The sequence below is a fragment of the Dermacentor variabilis genome, chromosome 5, assembly GCF_050947875.1.
Source record: "Dermacentor variabilis isolate Ectoservices chromosome 5, ASM5094787v1, whole genome shotgun sequence".
Lineage (NCBI taxonomy): Eukaryota > Metazoa > Arthropoda > Arachnida > Ixodida > Ixodidae > Dermacentor > Dermacentor variabilis.
In genome coordinates this window covers 37,608,543-37,626,295 of record NC_134572.1, presented here as the reverse complement: position 1 = coordinate 37,626,295, position 17,753 = coordinate 37,608,543, and positions in this window count along the sequence as shown.

Below are 17,753 nucleotides of genomic sequence, written 5' to 3'. Positions count from 1 at the left end.
GTTCTTCGTCACCAGGACCTGATGGCATAACGTACGCTGCCCTATGCCATCTTGGACATGACGCACGTGATGAGCTGCTCAACTACTACAATGAGTCTTGGCAGAATGACGTCATTCCTAACAATGAAAATAGAGCCGCTTGATCCCCATTCTGAAACCTGGAAAGTGTCCGCTTGAGCTCTCATCATATCGTCCGATTGCGCTTTCGAGCTGCGTCGGCAAAGCAATGAAAAAAATTATTCTTGCTCGCTTGGAACGGTACCTAGACCGATTCAACATCTATCCGGACGCCATGACGGGCTTTCGTCGAGGTCGCTCGCCCATCGACAACGTCATTGACATCGTAACATGGGTCCAAGATGAAAAAAGCCTCAAGCGCCTACCTGCGGCACTTTTTCTAGATATAAAAGGAGCATACGACAACGTCGCCCATGAGGTCATACGGAACTCACTTGAGGCTGTTGGAGTTGGTGGCCGGATATATAAATGGATTCGGGACTATTTGACTGAGAGTCGTTTTTTCTTACCGACCGAAGACGGCCAAACTTCAGACTTTTACCTCTGCCGTCGTGTGCCACAGGGTGGAGTGTTGAGCCCTGTTTTGTTCAACCTCGTCCTGGTAGGACTAGCGGATTACCTACCGCAGACAGTTCATGTCTCAATATACACCGACGACATTTGCCTCTGGGCCTCTGCGGTGACTCGCCCTCAGCTAGGAGCCAGGCTTCTGTGGGCGGCAACCATGACGGCGTCTTATCTCCGAGAACGAGGTGTGTCTACTGAAAAGTGCGCATTACTTGGTTTTACGCACAAACAAATGTCATTGTATCCTGTTTCCATCAATGGTCAAGCTGTATTCTATGTTAAGACGCATCGCTTTCTGGGCGTCATCATTGACCGCAACCTCTCGCGGAGCCCTCACTGCGTCTATCTGAAGAAGAAGTTAGTCTCCATTGCTCAGGTTTTCAAATTTCTCTGCTGGAAAAACTGGGGTACACTAGGCCATTCTATGTTGCAGCTGTACACGGTTTGTTTCTCAGACTCCTACATTACAGCCTACAAGTGTTGTCAAATGCAGGCAAGACGAACTTTGGCGCCTTGGAGAGCATACAAGGTCAAGTATTACGCACGTGTTTAAGGCTGCCTCGGTGCACCTCAACAGCAGCAACAATCGCCATTGCGGGAGATCATATAATCCAGACACATGTAGCTGTCGACTCTCTCAGAGTGCACATTCGCCATCTGTCAAGGATTCCCGACCATCATTTGGCCTCCCTACCAGCCGAGAGACCTCAAGGGACCTTTTCACGAGTGATTAGCGCTCATCAAGAGTGCATTCCGGCATCTTTTACACCGGCGGCGAAGCCTTGCTCTCCCCTGTGGTGCCTGCGACAGCCTAAAGTGAATTTTGCTATTCCTGGAATTACTAAATAGTCCAATCATCCAGCGCCGGCTCTGAAGCAACTTACGCTCCGCTCACTGCACCAGACGTATAATGGCCACATTCATATATATACCTATGGTTCGACCTCACCTACCAGCTCAACTAGCGCATTCGTCGTTCCAGCAAAGAACGTTACAGATAAATTCAAATTGTCGCACACGACTACATCTACATCAGCAGAACTTGCAGCTCTCCATGCTGCTATGATGTACATCACCGAAGAGTCAACGGAGAAATGGGTCGTATTTTGTGACTCTAAGGCAGCCCCTCACAGCATCAAGTATGCATTACGTCACAGAACTTACAAGCAGATGATATCGGACATCAGGGAAGTGCACCACCTTCCTATGGAAAGAGAACACCACATTATATTTCAGTGGATCCCTGCTCACTGTGGCATCGTCGGCAACAACCTAGCTGGCAAGGCTGCCCGGTTTGCCCACGAAGATACCAAGACGCGTCCAACACCTTTGGCGAGGTCGGACGCTGCCAGAGAACTTCGCCTACTTGCACGCAAGAAGTCACAAGATCTCAGGATTTCAAGTGCCTTCAATGGCAGATTACGTAAACTGGACCCCACGCTACGGCTACAACTGCCATCTAGCCTTTCCCGCGGTGAAACAACCTTGTTGTGTCGCTTGCGGCTCGGAGGGGTGTTCACGAACGCATACTGCTACCGTATGGGAATGGCCGAGAGCCCGATGTGCGACTCCTGTGGGTGCGAGGAGACCATCGAGCACCCATTGTGTACCTTCCCTCGCTACGATGTCCAACGCCTCTCTCGGCGGGCAACTTTACGCCGACTGGACTCGAGACCGTTCACCGAGTCAAAGATACTCGGACCGTGGCCACACCCGTCAATGGCTCGAAAAGCGATTCGTGCACTAGTGCAGTACTTGAAGTGCACCGGCTTAAGAGACCGTTTATAGTGTCCTTGTGTATGGTGTCCCTCCTATACGTACTCAGTGCTTACTCTCTCCCTTTCTTCCTCTTTTTATTCCCCTTCCCCCCGCAGTGTAGGGTAGCAAACCGGATGCTGTTCTGGTTGATCTCCCTGCCTTTCCTATCCTTGCTATCTCTGTTTCTCACACACATTCGGCAACACACACGATGCGTCGTATGACAACGCATGGCATCAGAGCTAGTAGTATTGTCTATTTTACTAACCGCTAGCTAGTCGAACGCTGTACACGGTCAACAGTTATGGCTACCTAGCGATGACGCGTTCCCGTTGCTACGGTGTTGCCAAAAACTTGAAGCAGGGGTCTGTAATTTTGCTGGGGTACTCACTTATATATAAGTTCAACTGGACAGTTGTACTGCGTTTTCGCGGCATGTATGCGATCTTACACGTACCCCCTCCCTCTCCTGCCCCGAAACCTTCTTGCGACATAGTTCATGTGACATTAAGCACTTTGTCAACTTTGTCAATAAGTTTATCAGTGCTCAATATTGTTCAACTTGTCATTCTAACATCACTAGCTGAAAAAACTGATTATTATATACTGATCACCGACCATTTCAATATATTGCTTTGCGCCCCACATGCAGCTACATATAGACTCAAGAAGCTTTATGGCCCACAATAAAGTGTGCTGTGGAGGTCGCATTTTCAAGAAACAAGTACAGAGAGGGAAACAGTCTATCTCAGCAGCCTAGTTCGAAGCCCTCTTAATCTTGGAGCCGCCATCTCCACAACTCCGAAAGTTTCGCAACTTCGACAAAACCCAATAAGTGACGGGCCGATGTGAGAGTTCGACTTGTTTAGAAATCGACTCACTTGCTCAATTCCAACCTGGCCTTCTCAGTTTGTTGGTGTCTATGATAAATAATCGATCTGCTTCGCGTCGGGAAAGGATTTCTATAAACTTCGTACATTTCACGAAATTGAAGGAGGGATTCAATAACAGTAGTGCAGTTGTCCATGGCAATAAATTGCGCTTCAGTTTCTCTTATTACGAAATCGAAAAAATAGGACATCGATATTTGGTTTAGAATGCGTCATACTTAGTGTAACCTGAAACCGCAGATGAGGTTCATCGGAGCATGCCAGCTGATACCACACTCCTTACGTGCAGCTGGTGAGTAGGGCATAGCCATCGAAGCAATTAGTCTTTATATTCACAAATTACAGCTCCATTAAAATATAGATGTCTTTCACTTAAATAGGGTATACTTAAAACTTATTCATAGTTCTACAAACCCAGGAAAGCGCGCAAATACCTGCTCATAATATGGATCTGATTAAGAGAGCTCGTAACATGAGATGACGAAGTTGGAGAGCTGAACACTAACTCCTGCGTAGCAATTTGGCGTGAAAGGGCTGTGGACACCGCGAAATAATACTTGTGGAGAGTAAGGTACGTGAACAGAAGCATAATTGTATTTCTTTTCTGTCTTTTATTCCTCGAGAAACTGCTTTATTATACGGTGACATCCAGCATATACAATCTCATTCTGAGGGACAGCGGTCTCTGCGTATGGAAGCTATTTAGCATTGCTCTCTAACGCAGAGTGTAAAGGTCTAAAGGATAGCAGAAAAGAATTAGAAAAAAATAAGAAGCAGAAAGCGTGTGAACGTAGAATAAATGTACATGGTCGCAAGGTGCTGGTAGTTTTCTTGCAGTTAATGAAGTGTCATGAACCATTTGCATAAACTCTGCTTGTTTTAGTTTGAGGTGGTTAAAATGAACTTACAATCTCTAGCACAACTAGCTCCACTCTGGAAGATTGTTTAATGGAACTGAGGGAAGGAAGCTTTGTATCATTACTTGCTATTGGGCTAGTAACAGACATATACGCAACGAATTGCATGTAATTAGCTACGTGTAATCAATTATGTTTTTGGTAATGTTGCAATTTAACCGTTGCTTTGTTTACTCAGTAAATTTCACTGTAGTTGCATTTTTCAGTAACTAAATACAGGTAACCAGTTACAGTTTCGATGAAACAAGCTCTGACACGTGACGCAGGTGTGAGCACTTAAATTTGGCGAGAACAACAGAATGCATAGGGATGAAAACATGCATGCATTACCTCCTTCTCATAAGCAGCCTCCCAGCCAACCGGACGCTTAATGTGGTTAACCTCTCTGCCTTTCACCTCTTGTTTTCCTTCCTTCCTTCCTACTGCTACGCCTTGATCACCTAAACATGGTAGGCTTGCAGATTTGCATACTTCTCTTGAAAGTTCTACCTCTGAGCTTTTCTCTTATAGCAAATGTCTCTCCTCTCCTGGAAGCACTTTTAGGCGGCCTTCATTGGTGCTAAGAGCTGCTGCTCTTTTCTTTGCTTAGTGCACTGTATGACTTCTCTGATATAGACAAAAGCTTTTGGCCGTTAAACTATATACACCACAGTATACGCTTATTTTTCTGATTATACCACAGTATTTCTAGGGTGAGCACGAGGACGTGGGATCGAGTTCCGGCCACGGCGGCCGCATTTCGATGGGGGCGAAATGTGAAAACACCCGTGGCACTTAGATTTAGGTGCACGTTAAAGAACCCCAAGTGGTCCAAATTTCCGGAGTTTCCCGGCACGGCGTGCCTGATAATCATATCGTAGATTTGGCATTTAAAACCCCATAATTTGTTTTTTCTTTATTTCTACAGCTGAATAATATGTAGCATCATACGAAATTACATTACAGAACTGGGCACCCTTTTAAGCGAAGGGAACGTTTGCTGCGGTCTGTTATACCTAGTCGTTTAAGTCTAAATGGCTAACAAGTGAAGGGCCCTGAGATGTTGTCCACCAGATGTGGACTGATAAATTGAAATGGCACTGCTGTGACCCGATAGCAATTACCACTTCAAACGTGTATGATGACCAAGCACCACTTTTCTACCTTTAGTTGGTCCTGTCAGAGGCGCGTTCTCTTCGCATACAGCAACATTGAAGCGATGTGCTTCGTAGAAAACCTAGACCCGAACATCGTGGCAATGCGTCGCCACAATCCTTTGGCCAAGGTGTTCGTGCGTTGCTGCGGTACTTCGCTCCAGCGCACTAATTGAATGAGTTTTCAGTGCCTCTTCAGATGTCCTTACAAGGAAATAGGAGAATATTACAAAATAAAATATTGAAAATAAATCCTTTGTGAAGATAAACAACGTCTGAAGGGCTGCAAAGGACGTTTATAAAGAGCGAAGCCAGCTCATTCATTTTACTGCATTTGGGCTGTGGTAATGAAGGTAACGAGGAAAGTAACGGTAAAGTAGTCGATTACCTTTTAGCAATTGCTAAGTTATTATCGTAAGCAAGTACTTAGTAACCATAATCAATCACATCTTTGAAAGGAGTAATTGTAATAGTAATCGGTTACTTTTTTATGTAATGTGTGCAAGTCTTGCTAGTTCGTACGTGATACGTGATAGCTATTGTGGTGTAATATGAAGTGAAACAATAATAATTAAGAAGTGGACAGCAAAGACGCTCTTCCCTGTACTGTTTTTTCTTCATATTCTTAAGCGTCCTATTGCACCATAAAAAAAGTTCGCAAGGTTATATTAATAGTTAAGGATGGCTTTGGGGGCTTGTCGCTGTCTTGAGGGCAGGGAGATCTTCGAAGGAAGGGGGCGTCACATTGCCTGCGGACGAATGAAGATCTGGTTGCTGTGCAGCCGGCACGGCGGGTAGAAAGACGCGCGCGATGTTCTGCACCTAGCATAAATAATAGATATAAATAATAAAAAAATAATAATAAATAATTGATAATAAAAAAATAACGAAAGTGACATAGTTCAGTTCTTTCTCATAATAAGTGATATGACCTCAAGTATGGTGTTGCACTGCGTGGCTTCTGATGCTGATATCCTAAAAAAATCAATATCTATGTGATGGCACTGAAAGGCAGACATGCAATCGCGGACACAACTAAAATGTGTAGCATTTACGAGTTGGCTCTGCCTTTCCTTGAGCATGCACAGATGAGCCTTGTGTCTTTCTACATTTTTGCAACCTTCCTTAGTGCAACTTTGCAGTTGCTAGTCGGCGTTTGTGCGGTCTTTTCGTTCCTACTTGTACTCGTGTTTGTGCGCCTTCCTTTCAGTGACATGAATATCTACCGACTTTCTCGATGTTATATCATTCGATGCTGGAAATCTATATGGCTATAGCAGTTGCTTTTATCTGCTTCATTTTGACGTGTATGTCGAAATGAAAGCTGCAGAGCGAGCATGCGTTTTTCGAAGCATGGTAACTTCTCGGTAAACTTGTAACTTCGGGGCATGTCTAACTATCGCCTCAAGTGGAAGCAAAGTGCTTGAAGACGTACTTACCCATTCTGCGTACCTGCCCTGAAAGACACAGGAGTCACGTCGCGCTTAATACGTTCTGCAGCAACAGCCACGTTTAGAGCATGGCTAAGTAGTTTCTTTCAAAGAGATCACCCAAGCGTGGTGCAGGGGTAGCCGAATAGGAAACGCATTTGGCACGATAACGGCACACCGAGAGACACAGCGCGGTTGTTCTTTTGAGTGGGTGCCTTTCAAACGAGTTTTTGATTTTTTTCCCTCAATTGCCTGTGTGTTTTGCCATTCCGAATGCTCGCCTCGACGGAGCCTAATTACTGAGTAAGGCGCAACGGCTGAAACCCCGGAATGCTTTGAAGTGGCGTAACAAGTTCAAGTGTTAATTAAAAACGCTAATTCCGTTTGCAATGAGAGGAAGATGTCTCTAATCCCGCTCTGTCTCTTTTCGTCGCCGTGTATTTTGGTGTGCCTTTGTCTTTCTTAATATGGTCCTCCCGCTCTCCCGTCGAGCGATCGGTTCACGCATTCCTAAGATTCCGTAATGGTGCTTTGATGTTTCAGCTTCCTGCTCATTAGCAGCTGTCGCTTCGTTTTGCGATTAGGATCTGCCAGTGTCTGCTGCTACCGTATCAAGTCTCCGGAGCATTTGTCTGTTGCAATCGCTCTGAAAGGTATGACTGTGCGTTGCTTTGTCGCACATGAACTGTCTCTCTCTTTTTCGGGCATTCTTAGAGAATGTTTTCCCCTATAGACATTCGCCAAATCACTCCTCTCCGGCTATGGCTCCTTTAAGTACTGATCTCGCCTTTTTAAATGCTTGAGTGCAAATATGAAGTGTTACTCGAATAATTGAAGCCACGAATAATTCATCTTGGTAAACAACACAAAAACGTCGACACATCCTAGCTTTTTTTATATGCCGATAATAAGTCATACTTGCTCGTTCTTTCCTCTTTCCTCCCCGATGTTCAATTTCTGTGTTTCAGTCGCCTTCTTTCTGAAGAGCATGCACGCGTCGTGCCCCTTATGCTTTCTAAACAAATAATAATAATAATAATATTAATAATAATAATAATAATAATAATCTTTTACAAATACACAATTTGTACAGATACCTTTGCTAGGTCTGCCGACGCCTTCCATGGGCTTGTATGACGGAAACCTGGCAGTAAGGGCAACGCCTTTTGTAACGTTATTATAGACAAACTAAATGTATTGAAACTAAATCCTCTGCAATTAAAGAAACTGCAAATACGGTGCCTCCTACCTGTGTAACCTAAAGCGTGCATTATCACTTTTTTTTTTATCTTGATAGGTGCATAACTCCTACGGTAAAGTACACGTGTTACATTACATAGCCGCGCATAAATTCGAGGCATTTCAATATTCCAAGGGAAGTGTGTCTCAAGATAAATTCAAAGGTACTTTACATTGTCCGCATGTTGTACTGGGAGACAAACACAGTCTAAACAATTAGAACCGCGAAGGAAGATAGGTTGACTTGCTACAAGAGCCTTTAACGGATTTCTGAAACAAACTAAGCGTGTTTTCGGAGCACTGACTTTTATACGGCTTTTTCGAAACCAGTTCATCACATTCTTTGTGTCGCTTCGGAGTAAAGCGACAGCTGCTTCATACTTCATGTGCTTAGAAACAAGCAGCGTATCGTCAGCATATTGTAACACAGCACATGAAGAAATTATCTGTCCCAAGTCACAGACTTACAAATCAAAAGGAAGTGAAAACAAAACTGTATCCTATTGAACCCCTGCCCTAAGAACTCTTTAGGTCACCAATACGTACAATCTGAGACGGATTTGAAAGGTAGTTTTGAACAAATGTTTGGAAATGTCCCTGAAACCGGCAATTTTACAGTTTAGCACATAGCATGCTGTGGCTTACCGAATCGAACGCCTTAGATACATCTAACGAAAGCCCGCAGGCTACTTAGTTAAGTTCAGATGTTTCATATAGAAGATCCGACAGTTCTTCAAGAAGCACATGCGTGCTTCTATCAGACATGAAGCCATACTGGGAAGGTGATGGGATGTTATATTTTAGAACGAACCCCCCCTCAATCATTTCAGGCACGTGTCTTTCTAACAGTTGCACTAAGAAAGGAAGAGCGGAGATGGTGCGATTGTTCTCTGGCTTCCATGCATCTTCACCTCCAAATATCGATATCGCCCGCACTCTCTTTAGTTTATATGGTATACCGCCAGTACCAAGGATTCCATTAAAGATCTAAAGGAGCGGATCGTCCAGAACACTGACGTTCCGACGTATGTTTTCCACTGACATGCCATCCAGACCGACAGCACGGCTTTTTCTGGATCGATGCAGCAACCCATATAGGTCTGTTTTAGTTATTGTTGGAAGAAATGCCGAATCTGTTACTAAACTAAGACCACTGTTAAAGCCAACAGGATCAGTGGGTCGACCATTATCAGCGCAACTCGAAGAAAAAAATCATTAAATCATTAGAACTGTCCGCCTCTCTCTGATTGACAGCCCCGAAACCTTTCGTTATCGGGTCCAAATACGTACCTGGACATAAGCCTCTAATCTCATTTACCAGGGACTAGTGGGTTCATAACGCGAGGAAAAAAATTATTACGATAGTGGTTCCACTTAGAGCAGCGCATCAGTGCTGTAACTTTGTTCCGGGCTTCTAAATAGAGGCCTTTTAGTGTTTCGTCACCAGGCCGCTGACGACACCGTTTCCAGGAGTTTCCGTTTTTCTCAGTACCTTTTATTATCCGATTGCTTAGCCTGTATAAATGTGGACGTCGCTTTCGGACCAACACTGTTTTTTTTTGCATGACTTCTTTAAATCGAAGATCGCCGCTATAAAGTTACTGTATGCACTGTTCGGACAGCTATTGGCCAACGTTGCGTTCCAGTCATACTAGGAAACTAAGCAGTCAAATTTAATTCAGTCAGTTATGTTAATGTATTGGAATTCGGTACTTCTGGGGGGATGGGAACCTGGGAATGAAAGCTGGCATCCTATAAAATAGTGGTCTGCCAGATTTTTTGTCACTGGAACGGAATTGATATTCGAGAAATCTGTTGAACGAACCATTACATGATCAATACAGGAAGTCACAAGGCGATTCAAAAGAAGCTCCTCTCGTATAGCTTCGTTGACAACGGAATCAGTGCTATAGTGAGCTAAGGTGGCCAAGTAATTGGTAACCGCAACCTTCTTCGGGCTTAAAAAAATCTATGTCGGTATTTCTAATGAGACAAACGCTCGAATTAGTAGGTAAAAAATTAGATTTTGTTTTATTTCGTTCAAAAATATTTGCACATGATCCGAGCGGCAACGATATATCGCAGCTAACAATAAAACCATATTGAAATTTTCCAAGTGAAAGGCGAGGCTTTCTGCCCCCGTAAAGAAAAACGTCGTAATTTTAGTTACCAATTTAGACTTGATGAATACTGCTAGTCTACCACGTCTCCTGGTTGTTCTCGTTAAAAAGCGTTCTTGGTAATTCGCTAGGCGAAATCGCGGTAACAAATCATTTGAAACATTTATCTCCGACAGTATAAATGCAACCAATGAGCCCAAAACGTCACCAATATCGACAAGGAAGTGATCCCAGTGTTTTCTTACGTTATTATGTTTATGTGAACGTCTGAAAAAGGTTTATCACAGTTTTAGAAGATACATCCCAATGAATCGAAGGCTAGGCGAGAAATATAGTTTATCGCCATAAATTTTAAACCTACTTATCGATGTCAGTGACTGAGACAATCCAGATGACAGGGCCTCCGTCTTCCTTTCGCGCGAATTTGCCAAGCGGCTGTAGCCTAAACAGATGTTTATAGTGCTGCAAGTGCTACTGTGCTGTGCGCTGGCAGTATGTGGCGACAGTGACCGACTGTGATTGTATGTCTACGCTCCTTTCTTTCTTTATCTCTATTTTGTTATCACTTTACTCCCCCTCCCCTCTCTCCCCAGCGTAGGGTAGCAAACCGGATCTTCCCCTCAGGTTAACCTCCCTGCCTTTCCCCTTCCCTATGTCTCTCTCTCTTGGTCTCTTGCATTCCTTACCCAGACGCACCTATAGCTGTTTGCTTGGCCTTTAGATCGAGTTTTCCAAAAAAGTTCCTTCATAGCCTGGGTCACGTTTTTATTAATATACATAGCAGATGTGTATTTTTTTTCTGTGCCAAGTTGCAAAGCTTGCGACAAGCCGTCAGCCAAGTGTCCTGCAAAAATGGGGATGAAAATCGAAGGAGCACGATTGGCGTTTTTTTTTCTTTTCTGGCAGGCAGACGGTGAACCATAAGTAAGTCACGGGGTTCAACATCTATTATTGCCACCTTCGGAACGAGATCCGCAATAGCAGTTTGCAAGTTTTTTCCCGGCGAAAACGGAAGCCCGTGTAGCTCCAGGTCCCGCAGTCTGTCATACTGCTGACAGCCATTAATATCTGCCCGCAACTGAACAATTTCATTGGAATGTGTATTCACAATGGTCGTCAGAGACACCACTGGAGTTTCTAGGCTGTTCAAGGCTGAGTCTGAATCGCTTGTCTGTATGAAAACAGTGTCACAAGCTGATGACAGAAACTGTACAGAGTTCTGCAACTCAACTACTGTCTCGATAACCAATAACATTTCATCTATTTTTGGTTTAAAAGCTAAGAGCGCGTCGAGCTTTTCTCGAAAAGGCAGAAAATCGACTATCGTGAACGTTATTCCCCTTAGTTCTTCTCTGAGAATCTTTAATTCTTTTCCGAAACAGCTACGATCACCAGTTACTGCAGTGCCTTCAGGATTATGCGAACCCGCCGCGGTTGCTCAGTGGCTATGGTGTTGGGCTGCTGAGCACGAGGTCGCGGAATCGGATCCCGCCCACGGCAGCCGCATTCCGATGGGGGCGAAATGCGAAAACACCCGTGTACTTAGATTTAGGTGCACGTTAAAGAACCCCAGATGGTCAAAATTTCCGGAGTCATCCACTACGGCGTGCCTCATAATCAAAAAGTGGTTTTGGCCCGTAGAACCACATAATTTAATTTTTTTTTAGGATTATGCCCTTTCGGTAAGCTGTTATCACTCGCAGGTGTTGTGCACTGCTTACAATTCCAGGCCGCCCTTTCTGCCACGCCCGTCGGCGCAAATGAGTTTTCCGCCACACACGAACAGTTTCTGCCAAGGTGATAGCCTTGCTATACAAACACGTAGTTTGATATACAAACACGTCAGGAACCTGCCATCACCTGGACGCTTCTCTGAATACGATTGACATTTAGTTCGGTAAGGCATGGTCATGAAAATATAGACAGCTGAATATTTTGTCTGCTCAAAACTTATGGATTGCATAGGCTTCAACATAGCAAAATGCTAACAAAGTGCCCCAAACCCACGATCTGATTATTAGGCACGATGTAGTGGGCGACTACCGAAATTTGGGCCACCTGGAGTTCTTTATCATCATCATCAGCCTGGCTACGCCCACCTTCTACAACTACCCTGGTCTTGGTTATTTAACGTGCACTTAAATCTAATTACACGTGTGTTTTCGGATTTTGCCCCCATCGAAATGCGGCCGCCATGCCCGGATTTCGATCCCGCTACCTCGTGCTCAGCAGCCCAACACCTAGCCACTAAGCAACCGCGGCGGGTTTGAATATTACAATTATGCTTTGTTATATAAACTGTGTTCCGTCTCGCGCACTTCGTAAAGAATGCTCCTTTGTTTAATTTTACTACAGTCTAGTATGTTCATGCTTTAGATATTGTATACCATTAAGAACATCTACGCGTAAAATTTATGCAAACTGACGTCTTTCACGTACTTGAGTGTTTTTATGCCTCATTTTCTTTTCAAGCAGCTTTCATGCGTGTTCCAAGAAATAAGTTCTTAGACGATTATTCTTGATAGTGTTCGATGTGGCGAATTTAAGGTGAAATACATAAGCGAGCTCGTGTCAGCTATAGTTGCTCAGTGGCTGCGGTCTTCTGCGGCTAAACACGAGATCGCCGATTCGATGCCTAGCCGCTGCAGCCACATTTTCATGAGAGTGACATGCACTAACGCTCTTTCAATCCAATTATGGTGCGCATTAAAGAACCTCAGGTGGTGAACATTATTCGAGTGCCCTCCACTAAGGTGTACCTCATAATTCAAAGCAGTTCCGGGACAGCAAACTTCAATATTCAAGTTAAACGAGCTTGTGTTGCTTCTTTTTTAGTATTTAGATGTGTATTTCCTGACAGAAAGTTTCAATACGTAGATACGTTAATGGCTACACAGATGTGTTCAGCTTTTAATATACGTTGAAATCAAGCCTCACCTTGGTAAGCATTGAGAAAACACTCGCGTTCTTTCTTTCTTTCTTTTCTTCTTTTAATCTTTCCGTCCCCTTTTCCCTTTCCTCAGTGTAGGGTAGCCAACCGGGCTCAGTCCTGGTTAACCTCCCTATCTTTCCTTTATCATTTGCTCGCTCTCTCTCTCTCTCTCTCTCTCTCTCTCTCTCTCTCTCTCTCGCGTTGCATTTTGCGGCGATTGCCGGCGGCTGTAGATCGAAAGAAAAACGGCGGTATGCTAGGAACAAAAACGTTTTGTCTTCCGCGTGGCATATCTGTAAAAGAAAACTGAAATCGTGCTTAGGGCTTATCCAAGTTTTGTATCGTATTCCTTGGCGAGCCCCGTTTCCTGAAAGAATCAATGAAATGTTGTCCCCTTCTATACATTAAATGGCGCCAGCAAGGTCACTGTGTTTCTCTCGTGAAGTCGTGTAATGTTTACTTTCTGTCGAATAGCTGCGCCACGGCCTAGAGTTATTGCAGCATGACGTTCGCCGGGTGCAAGTGACATGCATTCTAGCCAGCCATTTCCTGTAAGAAAATAGGCCCCTTGAGTATCACTATAAGGCTTAATTTATCAAACAAAAAGAATGTTTGTGAAAGCCCGTCTAGTTATTATCGCCACAATTAGCAACAACCACATGGCTATATCCATACACGTGATAAAACCATGCCAGGAGACATAAACGCGCACGAAACAGCAAAGCTCGCGTCCCAAAGGCACGCTAAAGATGGTATAACAATAAAAAAGAACGTTCGCTAGGAGAAGCTGTTAGGCGTAATCAGTTTAGCTTCGTAAGATGGCACCCGCTTGGATATTCCGGCACACCAAAGTGCACCTGCACGTTAACAGCCCATGTGGGAAGTTCTCTTACGTAAATACTACAGAAATATAAAGCTCTGCTCAGTAGCGTGCCACAACACTGCAACCGCCCGGAGAGGAAAGGCTGTGGAGGCGGGTATGACGCAGCAGAAAGGAAAACAGTTAGGACAAAGAGTGAACGAAAGCCGGCTCGCTTCATCACCGCGCCCGCCATGTGTGCGCGGTAGCAGCTGCAAGCAAGCCAGCGCTTCGCCTTTTCGGTGCACCACCAACCCGTCCGCCACCGCAGCAGGGAAATCCCAGGTGGTGGCGAAGATGAACGACGTTCCGCGGGGGTGGTGGCGCTGCTTGTGTTTCTTTTGCGGCCGCAAACACGGGCAAAGAAAAGGAGCTATTGGCGCTGCAGTGGCCTTGTGTAAACAGGGAAGGCAGGCTTCGTCGCCCAGTGTTTGCACGTACGTTAGATGTACGTTTGCATGTAGTGGTTGGAAATGTGCTGCCCGCTAGGAACGGCGCCCCAGAAATCATACCAGCATTTCTCTAAGGTATATTTTGCTTCCCGACGGACGGAGAAAAGACGGAACCGAGCTTGTTAGAGCTGTAAGCTTGTAGCACTTCAGTGCATACTTTTACGACTAAGTGGTAAAACTTGTACGCCTGTATGTTAACATTTTTGCCCAGCGTACTGTTGAAATCGAATTTGTGTGCCAGACCCATGTCAGAACCTTATTAACTTAATTAGCTTTGTCAAATTAAACGGTGATTAAGCTGCTATATATATTGTGAGCACAATATATGCCTGACTTCCAGCTTCATTATCTCTACATATCATCCATTGTACATCTTCTTCATCTGTATATATCATCACCAGCAATACAGCTTGATCCTTGTAGTAGTAGCACGAGCTCGGCTCCTTACAATATATTTACCACAGTTCAACGCCCTTGCGTCTTGAATTACTTGTGTGGGCTGTCTTTGATGAGATTATCAGGCTTAGCCTACTTTTCCCACTTTGAGATTTGTATCGGGTTTCTGGCCTCTTTACTCCGGCGGCCTTTCTCATAAAAAGGAAGGAGAACATCGTTGCTAATTGCTATCGAATCTGGCTCACCGAGCCCAGTAGCCCGCTCCGTATCCCAGCAGGCATTGTATCGTCTCGGCCACGATTATAGGCTGGACAACGAGAGAATAATGAAACCAGTCAAGCCACGCAAAAGGAGGGGCGTTTCGCACACACGCTGCCAGATGGCACAGCGTGTCGAGTGGGAAGCGTGAGAGCGGAGCCCGCACGCAGTACACGGTTCATACAACATGACGCGCTTTGGAACTTAGCACTTTCAACTCTCTCTTTATTTCCATCAAGTAGATGGAAATAAAGTTATTCTATTCTATTCTATTCTGTTGAAATTAAAAATCTGATAATGCGATAAGAAAATCACGCGATAGCTTCACGATTACGTAAAAAATAATGAGTTATTCTCAATATTGAATGTCCAGCGAATATACTGCATCACCATTTGAATGCTAACCGCAATAACGACGATAAATATCCCCAAGGAATGGCTTCTGTCTGAATTTTTAAGTCGTCAAACGTACGCATTTGGTAAGCGCTTAGCTTTTATAGGAAATTCCAAGCTGTTTTCAGTGCACTTCTCGTAGTGTCGCACCTTTGCTTTGGAAATGTCGTAGACATCAGAGCCTAAATTGCGTCATAGTACCTACCCAGACACCATTAATCAACGGGCATCACGACCTTCCCGACCACGTCACAACACGCAGACGTCGGTTGAAAAATAGTAGCGTGGCCATATTTATTTGTGCAGTGTCGACCAGCTCTGTCATTCCTTGAGGTAAGATATATATATAAAACCACCTCCGTCGTGCAGATTACTGTTTATGGAGGAGGTAGCTCAACTGAGAGAAAACGGACTACCTCCCGGATTGCAAAGTTCTGTGGTAGTTGATATTTATTTATATTTTAGTTTAAACCCTCGAGTGATAAAACAGTTGCGGGATAACTAGAGGCGTAGCTGAGGTGGATGGTGTCACGGACCTATCGATAAATACATGTGCAGTAACGTCGTACATTGCTTAAATATGAAACAAGGAGAGTTGCGGAAATATCCGAAAAATTAAACATGTTTAAGAGAAATTCAGCCGTTTTCATTCGTTGCTATTTAACGGGTAACCGCTGCACTAGCGTAACTGTGGCAATGGTAAAATGCCAGTCAGTGTATACGTAAATTCCGCCAGCGTAGGAACTACACAAGAGGCTTCAAACTACTTACTTCTACACGAATGCGGGAGGGTAACATGGTGAGACGTACTTTGATTTGTTTCAGACGCGTAAAGCCTACGGAGATTGTCCTGAAAGTGCAAACCAGGATGAAGGACACGCGCAGTTAGCATCGGCAATGCTAGAGCAAGACGCCCGAGATCTTTGTTCTGGTAAGCATTGATATATTTATCTTACGGCATAGTAAATGTCGGCCCCTTTCGCTGGCGGCTTCTAGGCATTTGATTGTCAAATGAATAGGCAGAAAGGGTAAGAGGAAATGAGGAATGCTGCAGGGTGTGACTTCACATCTGAAATGTCAGAAATATAACTCCTAAGTGTGTCGGTTGCTAAGCAAGCAGTGTTGGGATAATTCCTAGGAATGATAATTGGTCCAGCTGTAGAGTCACTTCATAGAACACCTGCTATTTTCCAATTCGTAATATTATTAATTTTTCATGTATTGCTGGCTATATTTTTCACTGTGAAGGCTGTAATGCCATGTTAGCTGGCCTCAATCTTACTTAATACAGGTGGAGCGCAGCTGCCTAGAAATCGATGCAATAATCAGGACTCCGATTTATGATGCGCACGTTGTGCTTAGTTCCATAATACGTAAGTTCATATTCAATGAATACAGGTGTAATTTCCTTCAGATATCTGATAGTATTCGATATGATAAAGCATTATGAAAAATATTCATATTACTTTAATGTATTCAAACTGCATATAAAGTTCATTTGCTATAACGCAGAAATGTAGGTCCAACATGAAAGAGTACGCACAAAAAAACAGTTTTTCATTTAGGCCACACATATTGAGTATAGAAATACTATAATAAAATTAGTGCTGTTCCAATAGTAAAATTTTTGTATTGGATTCAGTATAAATCTTTGAGATAAACGAAAATAAAGTATTGATAAGAATAGTCAGTATATGCAGTTTCTGAGCAAAGTGAATTACAGATGCCGTGGAGTGTGTTTGGCAATACTATAATACATATATAGCTTATTGGATACATGTTGTGCTGTTAACAGCTCAGTTTCAAATCAAGTGAAAAGCTTGTAAATGAAGGCAGGAAAAAAATGGCGGATTTATTTGGTGCACCATGACAAAGACCGTTGGTTAAAAAAGAAACAGCGTGTCGCCAGATGGCGCGGAGTACAGCGTAGTGCTCATTCAACGAGCTAAGTGCAATGCGGTAGTAACACACATCATTGTCATGAAATCCAAACATGGTAGTAATAGCCAAATAATAAACTGCCTTGCCTAAAGATAGTTAGTAAATTAAGAGTTTGCCAAAGGCAAGACGGGCTAATTTCGTGACAAGAAATTGTTGTGCAGATGTGATCTCCCAGTGTTAGCTCATGCGCTCCTTCGTCTGTGAGACAACCGTGGAACTTCTGCTGCGGTATCACTCGGAAGACGAGCCACAAGCATCAGCCTTTCCCGCTGTGGACTGCAACAGATATTGTTGTCCTTTATATGATTCCAAGGGAACGAATATTTGACAATTTTGAATGTTCAGCCTCTAATCGAATGCAAACCGAATATCGAAGACTGTTTGAGTAGTATACGAGATTTCAAATATGTGCGAACCACTCAACCACCGTTTCAAGCCATGGAAACGACA